The sequence below is a fragment of the Microtus ochrogaster genome, assembly GCF_000317375.1.
Source record: "Microtus ochrogaster isolate Prairie Vole_2 chromosome 14 unlocalized genomic scaffold, MicOch1.0 chr14_random_2, whole genome shotgun sequence".
Lineage (NCBI taxonomy): Eukaryota > Metazoa > Chordata > Mammalia > Rodentia > Cricetidae > Microtus > Microtus ochrogaster.
In genome coordinates, this window is record NW_004949097.1 from 8929639 (window position 1) to 8945742 (window position 16104).

A 16104-nucleotide genomic window follows, 5' to 3' on the forward strand; every position below is an offset into this window, starting at 1 on the left:
GTGTGCACACACATGTGCAGGTGCAGATGTACATGAGTCTGCAGGTTGTGGAAGTCAGAAATTAATTCCAGGTATTGTTTCTCAGACTCAACTCACCTCACTTTTTGAGATTAAGCTCTCATAGGTCTGGAGCTCACCAGTTAGGCCAGACTAGCTGACTAGCAAACCCCAAGGATCTTCCAGGCTCTGCTTTGCCAGCACCGGGAATACAAGTACATGGCACCAGCCTGGCTTTTTATCTGGGCACTGTGTCTCCCTCCAAACACCAGTCCTCTGCACTCTTCTCTATCGACCCAGTCATCTCCCTAGCCACTAAAATGATGGAATTTTTTTTTTAAATTTTATTTATTTATTAAGGATTTCTGCCCCCTCCCCGCTACCGCCTCCCACCTCCCTCCCCCTCCCCCATCAAGTCCCTCTCCCTCGTCAGCTTGAAGAGCAATCAGGGTTCCCCGACCTGTGGGAAGTCCAAGGACCGCCCACCTTCATCCAGGTTCAGCAAGTTGAGCATCCAAACTGCCTAGGCTCCCCCAAAGCCAGTATGCGCAGTAGGATCAAAAACCCATTGCCACTGTTCTTGAGTTCTCAGTAGTCCTCATTGTCCGCTATGTAAGTCCGGTTTTATCCCATGCTTTTTCAGACCCAGGTTAGCTGGTCTTGGTGAATTCCCGAAAGATCATCCCCATTGTCTCAGTGTGTGGGTGTACCCCTCGCGGTCCTGAGTTCCTTGCTCATGCTCCCCCTCCTTCTGCTCCTGATTTGGACCTTGAGATTTCTGCTCAGTGCTCCAATGTGGGTCTCTGTCTCCTTTCGTCGCCTGATGAAGGTTAATATTCAGGAGGATGCCTATATGTTTGTCTTTGGATTCACGTTCTCATTTAGCTTCTCTAGGATCGTGAATTATAAGCTCACTGTCCTTTATTTATGGCTAGAAACCAAATATGAGTGAGTACATCCCATGTTCCTCTTTTTGGGTCTGGCTTACCTCACTCAGAATAGTGTTTTCTATTTCCATCCATTTGTACGCAAACTTCAAGAATTCCTTGTTTTTTACTGCTGAGTAATACTCTAATATGTATATATTCCATACTTTCTTCATCCATTCTTCCATTGAAGGGCATCTAGGTTGTTTCCAGGTTCTGGCTATTACAAACAATGCTGCTATGAACATAGTTGGGCATATACTTTTGTTGTATGATGGGGCCTCTCTTGGGTATATTCCCAAGAGTGGTATTGCTGGGTCCAGGGGTAGGTTGATCTCGAATTTCCTGAGGAACCGCCACACTGCTTTCCAAAGTGGTTGCACGAGTTTGCATTCCCACCAGCAATGGATGAGTGTACCCCTTTCTCCACACCCTCTCCAGCATAGGCTATCATTGGTGTTTTTCATTTTAGCCATTCTGACAGGTGTGAGATGGTATCTTAAAGTTGTCTTGATTTGCATTTCCCTGATCGCTAAGGAAGTTGAGCATGACCTTAAGTGTCTTTTGGCCATTTGAAGTTCTTCCGTTGAGAATTCTCTGTTCAGCTCAGTGCCCCATTTTATAATTGGGTTGATTAGCCTTTTACGGTCTAGTTTCTTGAGTTCTTTATATATTTTGGAGATCAGACCTTTGTCAGTTGCGGGGTTGGTGAAGATCTTCTCCCAGTCAGTGGGTTGCCTTTTTGTCTTAGTGATAGTGTAAATGATGGAATTTTTAAGAGGTGAGCCTTAAAGGCATAGTCCTCAGAAGATAACTACGGTTGATAATTCTCTTAAAACTTTTATGCTTTTATATTCATTGTACAGAGAGATGGCTTTCATAAAGGCATTTTCATTTAAGTCTATTGTACTTTGTCCATATTCCCCTCTATGTATATCCCAGTCCTCTGTCTGAGAGAAAGGGTCATATTTGTTTTTCTGGGTCTGTTTTATTTCATTCAGTATGATAAACTCCAGTTCCATATATTTTCTTACAAATGATAATGTCAATTCTTTGCAAAAAAAATTCATTACTCCTTTGCATATGTGTGGGGATTGGGCACAAATGCCATGGCATTCCTGTGTAAGTCGGAGACCTTTGGGGAGATCAGGTCTCTTTGTAGCACGTGGGTCATGGGGATTGAGCTCATGCCATCAGGTTTGAGGACAGGTGCCCTCTCCTGCTGAGCCACCTCATTGTGCTACTCTTCCCTCTTTGTGAGTGAATGAAATTTCGCTCTGAATGTGCACTGCATCCATTCTCCTGCTGAGGACCGCAAGGCTGATCTTGTGGAGCGGATTAGTTCTCAGAAGAGTAGGTTGTTCCGTCTGAATCTCTGGCTGTGTGCCCCGTGTGATCTTGTGATCTCAGGCACATGATGCAGCCTTCCTTGAAGTCTTCTCCAGAGATGCTCGATCTTGTCCTTGTAGTCCCCAAACCAAACAAATCCAAATAACCCCCCTTCCCTTGTACAATATCTAACTTTGGGTCTTCTGCTGCAGTAACAGAAGAAGATGGACATATTCAAAGGTAAGACAAGTTGTCCTATATGCAGTGCTTGGACAGTGCCTTCCCTAGTCATGTGCTTATGAACTCTTGTTAATATCTGAGCATTGGTTGTAGCGGCGTAAATGAACATCACTATGCCTGTTTTACTGGAATTGTGAATGCCACCAAGAGGAAAGTGGCTTCTTTAACTAAGGAGAGACTATGTGTCAGCATTTTCTACACTGAAGTTATAAAATGTTAGCTCTAAATAAAGCTGTAAAGGCCCCACTCCCACCCCAAGAAATGAGGAAGACTTGTTAGCTGTTGATGCTTCCAGGGCCTGGACTTGGGTATTGATAGCACAGTGTGGAAGAGAGAGACAAGGAGAGAGAGAGAGAGAGAGAGAGAGAGAGAGAGAGAGAGAGAGAGAGAGAGATCTGCATGAGCCTGGCCTTTGCTCTGCAGGGGAAGCTCCTGGCATTTAGGGAGAGATTTCCAAACATGTCCTTCTCTACCCTGTGTGCTCAAAGGTTTTGCAAACCCAGTGACTCACGCTGTGCCTGGAAAGAAGAATGGACATTTCCCAGACCCTCTTGTTGAGTGGCTGCTGACTGCCACCTTTCAGAACCTCTTGTTGAGTGGCTGCTGACTGCCACCTTTCAGAAAGGGCTGACTGCAGAGGGGATTACAAAAGCTGAAAGATTTAAAAGAACTTTTAGATTTGAGCCCAAGGAAGCTGGGGGTTTTCTTTTCTACCATTAAACTGGGGGTTTTACTTCAGGTAAAGATTATCTGAGCAAAAACGTTTTTCTGGGGTCAGTTTGTTTCCTAAACAGGTCCATAATGGAATTAAATAGTTGAGCTTGGTTTCTAATTTAAAATGTCATATTACCTTATTTATTGTTGGAACAGAAGGGATAATTTAACAACCTCTGCCAAACTGCAGAAGTTTGTTATACATTTGAAAATTTTTTTCAAATGAATAAATGAAATATGAAAGTTGCAGGAGAGGTACTAATTAAGTTCATAGAGCCTGGGGTGAAGAAGATGTGAGATTCAGGTGGTGTTGGGAGTATAGCTCAGTGGTGGAACACTTGCTTAGCGTGCACAAGTTAGATCATTAAACCTCTCAGGGTCCAGAAAGATTCCTTATGGCAGGCAAATTGGATCTGAGGGCAAACGGAATAAACCAACTCATGTACATTACCACTACATGTTCTTTATTCCTTTGCATGAAGAAGCAGAAATCGAAGGATGAGGAGGAAGTGGAGGGGGGAGGAGGAGGAAGAAGAAAAAGAAAAAGATGCAGAAGCAGGAGCGATCTCCATGAGGTTTTTATTTTTTCAGACAAAGTTCTAAAATCCTGCATGCAAAGACAATGATAATATGCTTAACAAAGTTACAAAAAAAAAAGGGCAGGTAGAACCTGACAAAACTGTACTTCAGAACAGGTGGCCCCACCCAGGAAAGAGCCGGCATCCAAGGGGAAGTACCGGACAACCCAAACCATTAGGTAAAGTTACTAAACATCCTCGAATCGTGGATTCACCCATTCTCCTCTTCTAATCTCTATTGTAATAACCAGCTTTGACGACGCCCAGATTTGTTTGTTAGCAAAGGTGGGGCATGCTGCCTTCCTGCTCAGTGCATGTCTTCTCCATACATTTCTACATGGTCTGTTAGCAGGTAATTTTACGGGATTGACTCTGTAAATTCACTGTTAGAACAAAGAGTGAATGTTATTCTCTAAGGCCTCATGGTATGGGGGATGGAAAGGTCATTCTGTTGTCCCTGCAGAAGAGGTTACACTGCTGAAGCGTTCTGGGAGTGAGTGAATCCCATTTTGAAGGGAGAATCATGGCCTCACAAGGTTTTCACAGATATGACAGTGACCCTTCGAAAAGACAAGTGTTCCCACAGCTCTGCAAAATGGATTATTCCTTGTGGACGTGTATTTACACGCTTTCCATGGATCTGCCTATTGGTCTGTCAGCTGTGCATTCACTGTAGAGTCTTGTGGACTCCACCACATGAGCCCCTAGATTAATTCCCAGCTCTGAAAAAACAAAAACAAACATACAAACAAAATACCAAGACCAATTCATGCTTGTTCTCTGACCTCCAGTCCATGTGCACACACACGCAGTAGATGATATCCAAGTTCAGGTTCAGACAAACTTCCAAGTAGCTGGTTCTGTTCTACTTTGTTCTAATCCATGGAGAAGAAGCACTCATCAATTCTACACAGACTCAAGACCGGTGCCCAAAGGAAACAGTGCTGTCCTTTTTTTGGTTGGTGGTTTTGAAAATCACACTTACTCAACCTTGTTTTGTTTCCTTGTTGGTAAAATGGAGACGTTAAGCTGCACCTCTCGGAACCGTGCGTTAATGAGCTGGGTCCACAGCTAGGGTTGAGAAGTGACTAGAACATATATCACATGGCATGACTGAAAAGTACTTACAACTTTGACCAGATTTGTGTTTTATTTGTTATTTTTTAAGTTTTTTCTGTGTTTGCAATGCATTGTTTTAGTAGTTTTAACCAGGGATAAATAAACAATTATGGAGGTGATCAATGTGGTTTTTTTTTTTCTTGTGATTTAATGAAACATTTCAGAGCAAAGAACTTTGATATCATTTTCTTTTATGCTTTTTAATTTTTAATCAGTGATGGAGAATAAATTAAATTATGACAAATGCACATGTTTAAGCAACTCTTCTTTTGACTAGCTAACACAGTGAAGTAAATCACTAGCTTAAAATTGTTGAGCTAGAGTTTATTTTCTCTTTTTAAAATTTTTTTCTATCTATCCATCTATTTATTTATTTTTTTATATACCAATCCCAGTTCCCCCTCTCCTCTCCTCCCACTTCCTCCATCTCCCCCTCACTCCTCTGCTCCTCAGAGAGGTAAAGGCTTCCCCCTGGAAAATAAACAAAGTCTGGTCCTGCCTCAAGGAGGTAATAGAGTCCATTTTCTTACGATGAACTGTTATTTTATTTAATATGTTGGATTTTGTTTTCTAAACAATTGATTTTCGAAGACAGTTTCCTAGGCAAGATTAGTCTAACACTTCTCTTTGACTCCCCCTGGCTTTGGGTACCAGTCTCGAATCTGTAGAACTGATGAGCGCTCCTTCTCCGTGGATTAGAACAAAGTAGAACAGAACCAGCTACTTCTTGGAAGTTTGCGAGAACTTGGATATCATCTACTTCTGTGTGTGTGTGCACGTGGATTGGAGACCAGAGAACAACCTTGAACGCAGCTCCTCAGACACTGCCCACCTTCTCTTGACATAGGATCTCTCACTGGAACTTGCCAATGAGGCTGAGCTGCCTGCTAGGGAATGTCAAGGATTCACCTCTCTTCACCTCCCCAGCACTGGCCTGATTCGCTTGTTTCTGGACATGGTCTAGCTATGGCTGGCCTGGAATTAACTGAATTAACTGTTACAATTCACAGGCTGGCTTCAGACTTACAGAGAGCTGCCTGCTTCTTCTTCCTGCATACTGAAATAAAGCTATGCATCACCACCCCTGTCTCATCACAGCAAATGTGCTTTTTGCATTTGCATGACCTCTGGCCTCCGATGCACTCATATGCGCTCGTGCATGTGTGTGTGTGTAAGCGCACGCGTGCGCACACATGCGAGCGTGCATTAAACATTTCACCAAAAAGAACCTACCTGATCAGCTATGCAGCTCCACACAGAGGTGAGGATGTGATCTGTGTCGCATCCTTGACACACCTGCCTCTTCAGGGTTGCAACCCTGCTTGACTGAGCTTAGTTTCTTGGTTTCTCTGTTTGCTTTATCTGTTGAACTGTATGCTCATGGAATCCCAAGGTAAGATACAGACATATTTCAGCCCTGGTGGATCCTTCCAGGTCTCTAAACTGTCCGTGTCATTTACCCTCTTTCACTGGTGTCTGACCTTCTGTCCTCACCCAGGCTATGTTGTTAGCCAGTTTCTTGGTAGGTAGTTCTTTTCCCTAGTTTTCTCGACGAAACACGTTGAGCAAGTTTTTATAAACTCATCAACAGATAGGCACACTTTAAAATTTCTGATAGATTATTCATTTTGCTAACTCTTGTGCTAACATTCCCAGCTGTTTATATATTTTTTTTAATTCTTTGAGAATTACGTACATGGTATTTTCTCCTCTCTCCCCTAACTCTTACAAGATCCACTTTCCCTTTTCATGCCTATCTAACTTTGCATCCTCATTTTTATTTGTTTCTTTCTTAAAAATAAAAAAGATCCGAATGAGTCCAGTGAGTGCTTCCATATACTCTTGACTGTGTGGTCATCAACCGGAATATGGTAGATCTACCATGAGCCACGCCCTACCATGAGGCATACTCTTGATGAAAATTAACTTTCTCTCTTCCAACAGCTATCAATTACTGAACTCCATCTCAGCCAGAGGTGGGACTAACAAGCTGGTATTTTGGCTGACTTGAGCTTTGTACAGGTCTTGTAAATTCTGTCACAATCACAGTGACTTAATATGTGCAACTGTTTATTGCACCTGGAAAATGGTTAAAATACTGTTACATTAAAAACATTTCATTCTAGGTTGTTAATTTTCCCAAACAGTTTAATTTTGAGTGTGTGACTTTTTTTTTTTAATTCCGTAAGAAATCTATACTTTACTGTAACACATTGGTATTGTTTGTCCTTACTAAAACCTCAGGGGCATTCATATTATAAGCTATAATTATATAATTTCTCATCTTGAATATATGATTTCACTATTACATAATTAGGATATCAATGTATTATAATCACTATTATGATTATTATTGGTTTTTCAATGCAGGGTTTCTCTTTGTAACAGTCTTGCTGTACTGCTCTGTAGTAGATCAGACTGGCCTCAAACTCAAATCTACCTGTCTCTGCCTCCTGAGTGCTGGGATTCAAGTCATGTACCACCACTGCCTGGCTATAACTTTATATTTAAAGGGAAGTTGATATTGTGATTTAAAAAAATAAGATGTATCCACAAGATGCAGCATGTGTCCTGAGGTCATGTTGCTAGTATATCATACAGGATGATGTTTTGTAATCATATTGTCATGTTGTCATCACTTGTGTGAATGAAACTCAGGAGAGGAAGCAGTGTGTCGTGTGTTTGAGTTTTCCTTCTTTGCAAATGAAGAAACAGGAACTCAAAAGTTAAACGCTAGATTGTGCACCCAGTAAGTGATGGAGCTGAGTGTTAGAGAACCCCGCCATCTAATTCCCCCCAGTTCCCTGTCGGCACTCTTCTAAACAGAGCCACATAGTTATTCTTTTATTGTGTGCCATATATAAGATAAATTACTTATTCTCAAGTAACTCACAAGTCTAGTCTTCAGTGAGTCCCATGGTTAAGAATCTAGCCTTAAAGTCAGATTGCTTGACTTTGCCTCTTAGTTCCACTGAAGTTTGGGCAAGCTGGCTTTTCCGACTCTCCGTTGTAAAAACAGATAAAAATATTTTACTTTGCAGAACTTTTTTCCAGATTAAACTAGATCATAGTCTCAAGGCTCCTGTCACATATACTCAGCATATGTCAGCTACTTTTATCCTTGTAGCAAAATTTTAAAGGGACAGTTTTATCATATGTGTTCTATTAATGTCTGAGCTGATGTCAAATTATTCTTCTGTTCTTTTCCCCTGTGATTTTATTTCTCTTGTGTTGTTTGATATGAGATGGTACCAGACATTACAGAGGTTATATAATATTTAAACCATAAATCATTATTTCATCCCTATGTTTTATTGGCAGGCATAGCTAAGTTTTATTAAAATACCATTTAGCCAAGAATTCCTCATGAAATATGAAGCTTGCTAATTTTCTCCCTACGTTGTTGGACAAAGGCCTAGATGCCTTGTGTTCCCGATATTATCGATGTTTGTGTTGGGGATTTAGCCCCCTTAAACCTCTCAGGATTCAAAAGGACCACTATCTCGGAAGAAAACTGGCTAAAGATATCAGAGGGTAAACAAATTAATTCACATAAGTGTTTTCATAATGTCCCATTTATTCTTTCTATGCTCACTCCAATGCTCTCTTGATGTTTGTCCTTGATGTTCCTCCCAATCCCACAAGGTTTCTAGTTTATATACTCACACAGACGTAATTATCAATTCTCTGGTAAATAACAATGATACCAAGCTTGCATTTCTTAGGGCTGACAGGATGGATAAAGTAAGCACCAGCTGTCTTATTACTGCCTCAGAGAGGGTGTGGCCGTGAAACGCCCCTGTAGATAATGGAGGCTTAGTATGGGGCTTTAAATCAGTACAGAATTCTAAAAATAAGAACAAGAGGACTATGTGTTGGCTACATTTGTGTGGTTAGAATTTGTATCCGAGTCTTACTAGCTGAATTAAAGGGAATGGAATCCTTAGCCTTAGCAGTAACATCTAATGTGACTAGATCAGAGGGGAAACTATGGTAGTATAAAATCCAGAGCCTAGCATTTCCAGCTTCCCAAGGGGAGGTTTTGTTGCCCCTAAGGCCTGAGTGAGAAGCATTTCCTTTCTCCGGGGCAGGGCCCTTTCCAGAATTCAAGGCACCCAGTATATATTCTATGTATCAAGATTATACGGCCAAATGAGAAGTCACCAGTATAACAGTACATGCAAGAGTTAATGCCCAACACCTCAATGGAAGAATGGATAAAGAAGGTGTGGTACATATACACTTTAGAGTTTTACTCAGCGGAAAATCAATGACATCTTGAATTTTGCATGCAAATGGATGGAAATAGAAAACACTTTACTGAGTGAGATAACCCAGACCCAGAAAGATGAATATGGCATGTACTCACTTATAAGTGGATTCTAGCTATAAATAAAGGACATTGAGCCTGTAACTCATGATCCTAGAGAAGCTAAATAAGAAGGTGAACCCAAAGAAAAACATATAGTTATCCTCCTGGATATTGGAAGTAGACAAGATTGCCAGGCAAAAGTGGGGAGCACGGGGGTGGGGGTGGGATAGGAGTAAGGGGAGATAGGGAGAGAGAAGGGAGAAGGGGAGGATGGGGAGAGCTTGTGTAGTAATAGGAGCGGCGCGGCTGTGTCCCCAGAACCCCGGCCGCCTGCTAGCTTATGCCCCGAAATAACAACACATAAACTGTATTCTTTTAAACACTGCTTGGCCCATTTCTATCTAGCCTCTTCTCGGTTAACTCTCGCACCTGGACTAGCCCATTTCTAGTGTAGCCCACGAGGTGGCTTACCAGGGAGATTCTAGCCTACGTCCATCCTGGGTTGGAGCTTCATCGCGTGTGCCTCAGAGAGCAGAGCTATCCAGGAGCCGGGAGCATGGCGTCTCTGCTCCAGAGCGCAGAGCTGTCGAGTCTGAGCTCACTTCCTCTTCCTCCCACCTATGTTTTAACCTATGAGGGCCAGCCAAGCAGTTTCTTTATTGCTTAACCAATGAAATCAACAGATTGATATGACACTCCCACATCAAGCTTGGGGGAATGAGATGGTTGGGATGGAGGAAGGGTGGATATGGGAGCAGGGAAGTAGATATTTTAATTAAGGGAGCTATTTTAGGGTTGGCAAGATATTTGACTCTAGAGGGGTTCCCAGGTGTCCAAGGAGATGTCTCCAGCTTGTTCCTTGGGCAGCAGAGGAAAGGGTGCCTGAACTGGCCTTATCCTATAGCCACACTGATGAATATCTTGCATATCACCATAGAACCTTCATCTGGTGATGGATGAAGATAGAGACAGAGACTCACACTGGAGCACTGGACTGAGCTCCCAAAGTCCAAATGAGGAGCAGAAGGAGGGAGAACATGAGCAAGGAAGTCAGGACCGCGAGGGGTACATCCACCCACTGAGACGGTGGGACTGATCTAATGGGAGCTCACCAAGGCCAGTTGGACTGGGGCCGATGGAGCATGTGATCAACCGGACTCTTTGAACATGGTGGACAATGAGGGCTGACTGAGAAGCCAAGGACAATGGCACTGGGTTTTGATTCTACTGCATGGATGGGCTTTGTGGGAGCATAGTCTGTTTGGATGCTCACCTTCCTAGACCTGGATGGAGGGGGGAGGACCTTGGACTTCCCACAGGGCAGGGAACCCCGACTGCTCTTTGGACTGGAGAGGGAGGGGGAGGAGGATTAAGGGGAGGGGGAGGGAAATGGGAGGAGAGGAGGTGGAAATTTTTAATAATAATAATAAAAGAATTAATGCCCAATAATTAATACATGGCTGAGGTATTTTAGGAAGAATCCCACCATAGAAAGAGAAGGACACCATGGCTTCACAAGGTTTATAGTATGATAGTGACTATTCAAAAGGCAGGCTCTTAAAGCTTCGCAAATTGGGTGTAGCCTAGGGATTTTGGCAACTGTACTTTCACTGTATAATGCTTGTGGTCACCAGCACAATGTAATTTTTTTTTATCACAGTGAATATATGCTACAAGTTCAGTGAAGAGGGAATGAAGGGATGCTCCCATCATCACCCCAACTCACACATTTCCAGCATTCCTTCTTTCTTTTGCTGACAGACTTGCAATGTGAAGGTTAAATGCTTGGCACTTTTAAATGTCTGGGGTTGGAAGGTTTCTGGGAGAAATGAAGAATGCATGTAAAGTCTATGGGTCAGAAGCCCTAAAATGGCAGGTGAGTGTGCTCTGGACATGTGTGACTGCCTGCTTGAATGGTTGTGCCAAATGTCTCATGGAAGCCGTGTGGTATAGTCATTTCAATTGGAAAGTCAAACTTGGGCTTAAAAGCCCAAGTATCTGGAGGTGATTGCTTGTGGTAGATTTTTGTTTTGATCTCTTGTTTTCAAAAACACCCCACATTTTTCTTTGTACTTTTCCTCCAGCCATGGCCGAAGTAGGCTGGGAGACACTGGAAACAAAAGTTTTTGTCAGTCAGCTGATTTGATCATGTGATAAGCAGAACAGGAAAGATTTTGTCTTTAAACACCCTTTCCCCTAAAAGATGAAAGTAGCTAGTGGCCAGTATAGGGCATCAAGGGTTAGTGCAGTGCATCAGTGGTCAGTGAAGTGCAGTGCATCAGTGGTCAGTGAAGTGCAGTGCACCAGTGGTCAGTGCAGTGTATCAGTGGTCAGTGCAGTGCACCAGTGGTCAGTGAACTCCATCAGTGGCCAGTGCAGTCCATCAGTGGTCAGTACAGTGCATCAGGGGTCAGCGCAGTCCATCAGTGGCCAGTGCAGTACATCAGTATTCAGTGAAGTCCATCAGTGGCCTGTGCAGTGCATCAGTGGTCAGTGAAGTCGATCAGTGGCCAGTGCAGTGCATCAATAGTCAGCGCAGTTCATCAGGGGTCAGTGCAGTGCATTGATGGTCAGTGCAGTCCATCAGGGGTCAGTGCAGTGCATCATTCCCTTAGAACTACTATTGGTGGTTTGGATTTTATGAGATCACAGGCTGTCACATCACTTCTAATTTGTGTTAAGTTTTCCTCAACATAAAGATTTACATCCTTAAATTATTTCCTTTTTAATTAAATGTACATGTGTGTGGGAAGAAAGAGTATGTGCATGTATGAGTTGAAGGACTCATGGAAGAAGTGGGATCCCCTGGAACTGTAATTACAGGTGACTGTGAGTCATCCAACATGGGAACTGGGAGCTGAACTTAACCACCAAGCCATCCCTCCAATGCAGACTTTACTGCTGATCAGTGCATACCATCTGGTCACAGCTTTGACCTCAGAGGCAAATTCTTGATGTAGACAGATGCAGGGCAAAACTGTCCCAGGTATACAGAGAAAGAACCTTGAGGAAGCTGACTACTCACTTGTCCAATCCCTTGGGCAGACAACAAGAGAAGCAGAGGTGGCTATAAGCTGGGAAACAAGAGAATTTTGTGTTAAATTAGTCATAAAGGCTGTGTGGAAGGTGAGAAAACATTAAAGTTGTTCATAAAGTCTATGTGTAAGGCAAAAAGGCAGCAGAAATGGTAATGTAACAGAAAGAAAATGAAAACCCAGAGACAATGGAACCAATGGGGTGGCCAGTTTCCAAACTGACTTCTAGATATGTCCCCATCAATGGTTTTCCTGAGCCCTGATTTTCCTGAATTCCAGTTCTAATTGGCATGGCTTTCCTGACCTTTGCTCTTTGAGAAACAGGGTATTGCTGACTATCATGTGAATGGCCATTAGAAATTTGCTGCGAGGCATACAATGAGAAGTGATTTAAATTCGATGTGGAAGACACATAGTGCGATCACATCAACATGTAAAGATGAAAATATTTGAAGAACAAAATGTGAAAGAGAAAAGAGAACAGCCATTATGATCCCTTCCACTCCTTCCACCCTGGGAAACTGGGAAACACTGGCAACAACCCCACCCCCAAACCAGGCACCTGTGTCCATCATTTACATCTGGAAATGTACATGGAATAGAACATGTCCATTTGGAACTCAAACTCCACAATCACAAGCAAGGATTTGATAGGTAACTCAAGTGTGGAAAGTACACATCGCATTCTGATGAAAAATATTCATGCTTAGAATTTCCACTGCTGGTGAAATGGCAAATAAAAGAAAAATGGTGTTGTGAGCCCTGGCTATCTTCTCAGACGAGATTCAAAACAAGATTGTATCAGCGAGGAACACCAGTCATAGAAACACTTCAAGTTCAAGGTGTTCGAAAAATAAAAATGAAGAGGTAGAGGAGGGGGAGGAAGACTAAGTCCACTGAATGGAAACAGTTCTGGAGTCTGTTTTTAAGGTGATGGTACATTGCATTCCATACCATGGAGTCTGAGTAATTCAGGGTAACGTGATGTCAGTGGCAACGAGTATAGCCAGGCTCACTCGTGAGTTCAAGGCCAGGCTCAGCTAAATAGTGAAAGAAGAGGGTGTGGGGCAGGCTTAGGTGACTTCACCCAAACTTGGCCAATAATACATCTCATCTGAGGCACTTGCAAGAAAAACATAAAATCTCTTCCTCTGTGAGTCTGAGCCAGTGAATCTTACCAATGCTTAATAAATCAACGATGTCAATAAAATACAGGTACTGAAGAAAAATACTGAATTTAAGTTTCAGGTGCATCCTTTTCACTGTATTTCTCCTTTGAACCGGTGGTGTATAGTTTTAGGCAATGGGGTCAATAGGGGGGCTAGTTTTATAATAACAGAATCCAATGACTGTAAGAAAATAAGTGACAAGGCATAGGTAGATTAGAAGACAATCATACAATCAAAAGAACCAGTCAGTAACTGTTTGGGAAAATTCCAGTCATAAAAACACTTCAAGTTCAAAGTGTTAGAAAAATAAAAATAAAAATGAAGAAGAAGAGAAGGGGAGGGGGGGTAGGAGAATGAGAAAGTCCCGGAAACAGTCCTGGAGTCTGTTTTTAAAGTGATGGTACACATGCATGACTCCTGTCATGATTTGTCTTGGAAATCATGAAGGAATGCAGGTCAGGTATTGGCTGGCATGTATGTTGACTTAACATCTTTTGACTGCTTAACATGCAGTGGAACTGTCTGTGGAAGAAAAGCCACCCACTGTAATTGAGTAAACAAAAGGACTAGTTTATTATGTTAGATAAGCCAATATGTTCTCATGAACTATAGAGAGTAAACATACAGAGTACATAATAAACAAATTTAATATACTGAGAATAAATAGAATAAACATATCAAGGACTAGTAAAGAGTAACCCATAGTTACAGTCGTGTGGCTAGCAGAAAAAAGAATCAATGGATAAATTGCCATATATATTTGGAGTTATATATTTGTCTTTAATGCCAAGGGCACAGAGATAAACAAGGTATAGTACAGATCATAATACTAGTTACTTAGAAAGATCTTGTGGTACCTAATCTAGATCCAGTGAGAAACAGTAGAGGCTCACCACCTCTCAGGGAAACTATCTTTACTTGAACAATGACACCAATAACCCTGTCATTTTGCTATGAACTTTCTTGTCTTAATTATTTTTATAGATAGTAAAGAATAAATATTTATGAAGTTGATTTGGTTAGATGAATGTAAAGTTTAACTCTGTGTGAGATTATTTTTTCCATGACATTTTTCTTAAAACAAGTAGTAAAAACGCTTTCTGTGGAACAGTCTCTGTACACTGTGAAGACGCGTTGTTCTCATTGTTAATAAAAAGCTGATTGGCCCAATAGCAAGGCAGGATTGGAGGGGGCAGAGAGAGTACTGGGAAGAAGAAGGGTAGAGTTGGAGACTTGCAAGCCAGACACAGAAGCAGCAACCTGGGAAGTTTATAGATGAGGTAAACAAACCCCGGGTAGCACATAGAATAATAATTAAGTTGTAAGAGCTGACTAGAGACAAGCCTAAGTTATCGGCCGGGCATTTATAATTAGTACTATGTCTCTGAATATTTTGGGAGCGGCTGCCAAGGCACAGAGAAATTTTGCCTACAATCTCCTTCCTGTCATTTAAGGTAACACGAACAAAATAATATATGATTAACTGACTGAGAATATTCCCCTGACTCCATCTGGTGGGTTTGGTTTCACAGATAATCAAATATTTACTCAACTTAAATAAGTAAAGGTTCTAGGGACCCAAAGCTCCCATGTGTACAGGATACTGTAGTTTTGCATCTGAAGGGGCTACGTCTATAGACAAACCTCTCCATATGAGAGGAAGTGTGACTTGATAACAAACATCATGGATATTCAGCCCCAACAGAGCCTTTTCAAACCAACAGTGTTTTAGTAGATTAGTCAAATTTTTGCAAAGTAATTTTGAGATTGAATTTTTCGGCAATGACTGTGATCTACTGACTTTCTGCAACTAGAACATTATTTTCTCCTAATAAAGTTTTATATGTGGGACAAAAATGGTGGTGACTTAAGTAAAGCAATTGGAACCATTTTTGTCTGTCTTCGTGAAGTCCTTACAATAGGGTTCTGCATCTTGAAGGCACATTGATATATTCTGATGCACAAGAATTTTAAGTCCTGAAACAAATGCATTACCCATCAATTATGAGTCTTGGAGATCTTGCAATGTGTGAAGACTCTGATATGAAATTCAGCAATGCTTGTATCAGATGGGCAAGAGTTTAGCTAGAATAACAGCGAAACAAATATCCAGCAAGCTAGACTTTACTAACTAGCATCTTGGTAAAATAGGACACCAATAGCCTGCAGATTTCTGGTACACTCTTGTGCACTAAAATTAGAACAGGACAAATGGCCACATGCGTGTCATCAACGTCTATGGGTGAAACTTGTCAAGGACAGATAAGCACTCACTACCTATGTAACTCTCCCACAGAAAAGTATTGTAGGGAATCTGGTACCCTGGAGGAATGTGTACTTGCCGAGATTAGCATACAGCTAAGATGTGGCATGAAAATTATATATGTGGATAGATAGATAGATAGATAGATAGATAGATAGATAGATAGATAGATAGATAGATAGATACAGAGAAAAAGAGAGCGAGACAGAGAGAGTGCGTGCATGTGTGTGTGATAGATAAGGCCATTTACCTATATTTTTTGAGTCCTGAATAGCAGTATTTCAGGGTTCAGAGCCATTACCTGACTGATAAAGAACTAAACTCCAAAAAGCTTCACTGACCCATCACTGAAGGATGGAAGCTAACTTGAACTTTCTCCTTATTGGACAGAGGAAATTAGAGACATGTATAAAGTTTTCAAA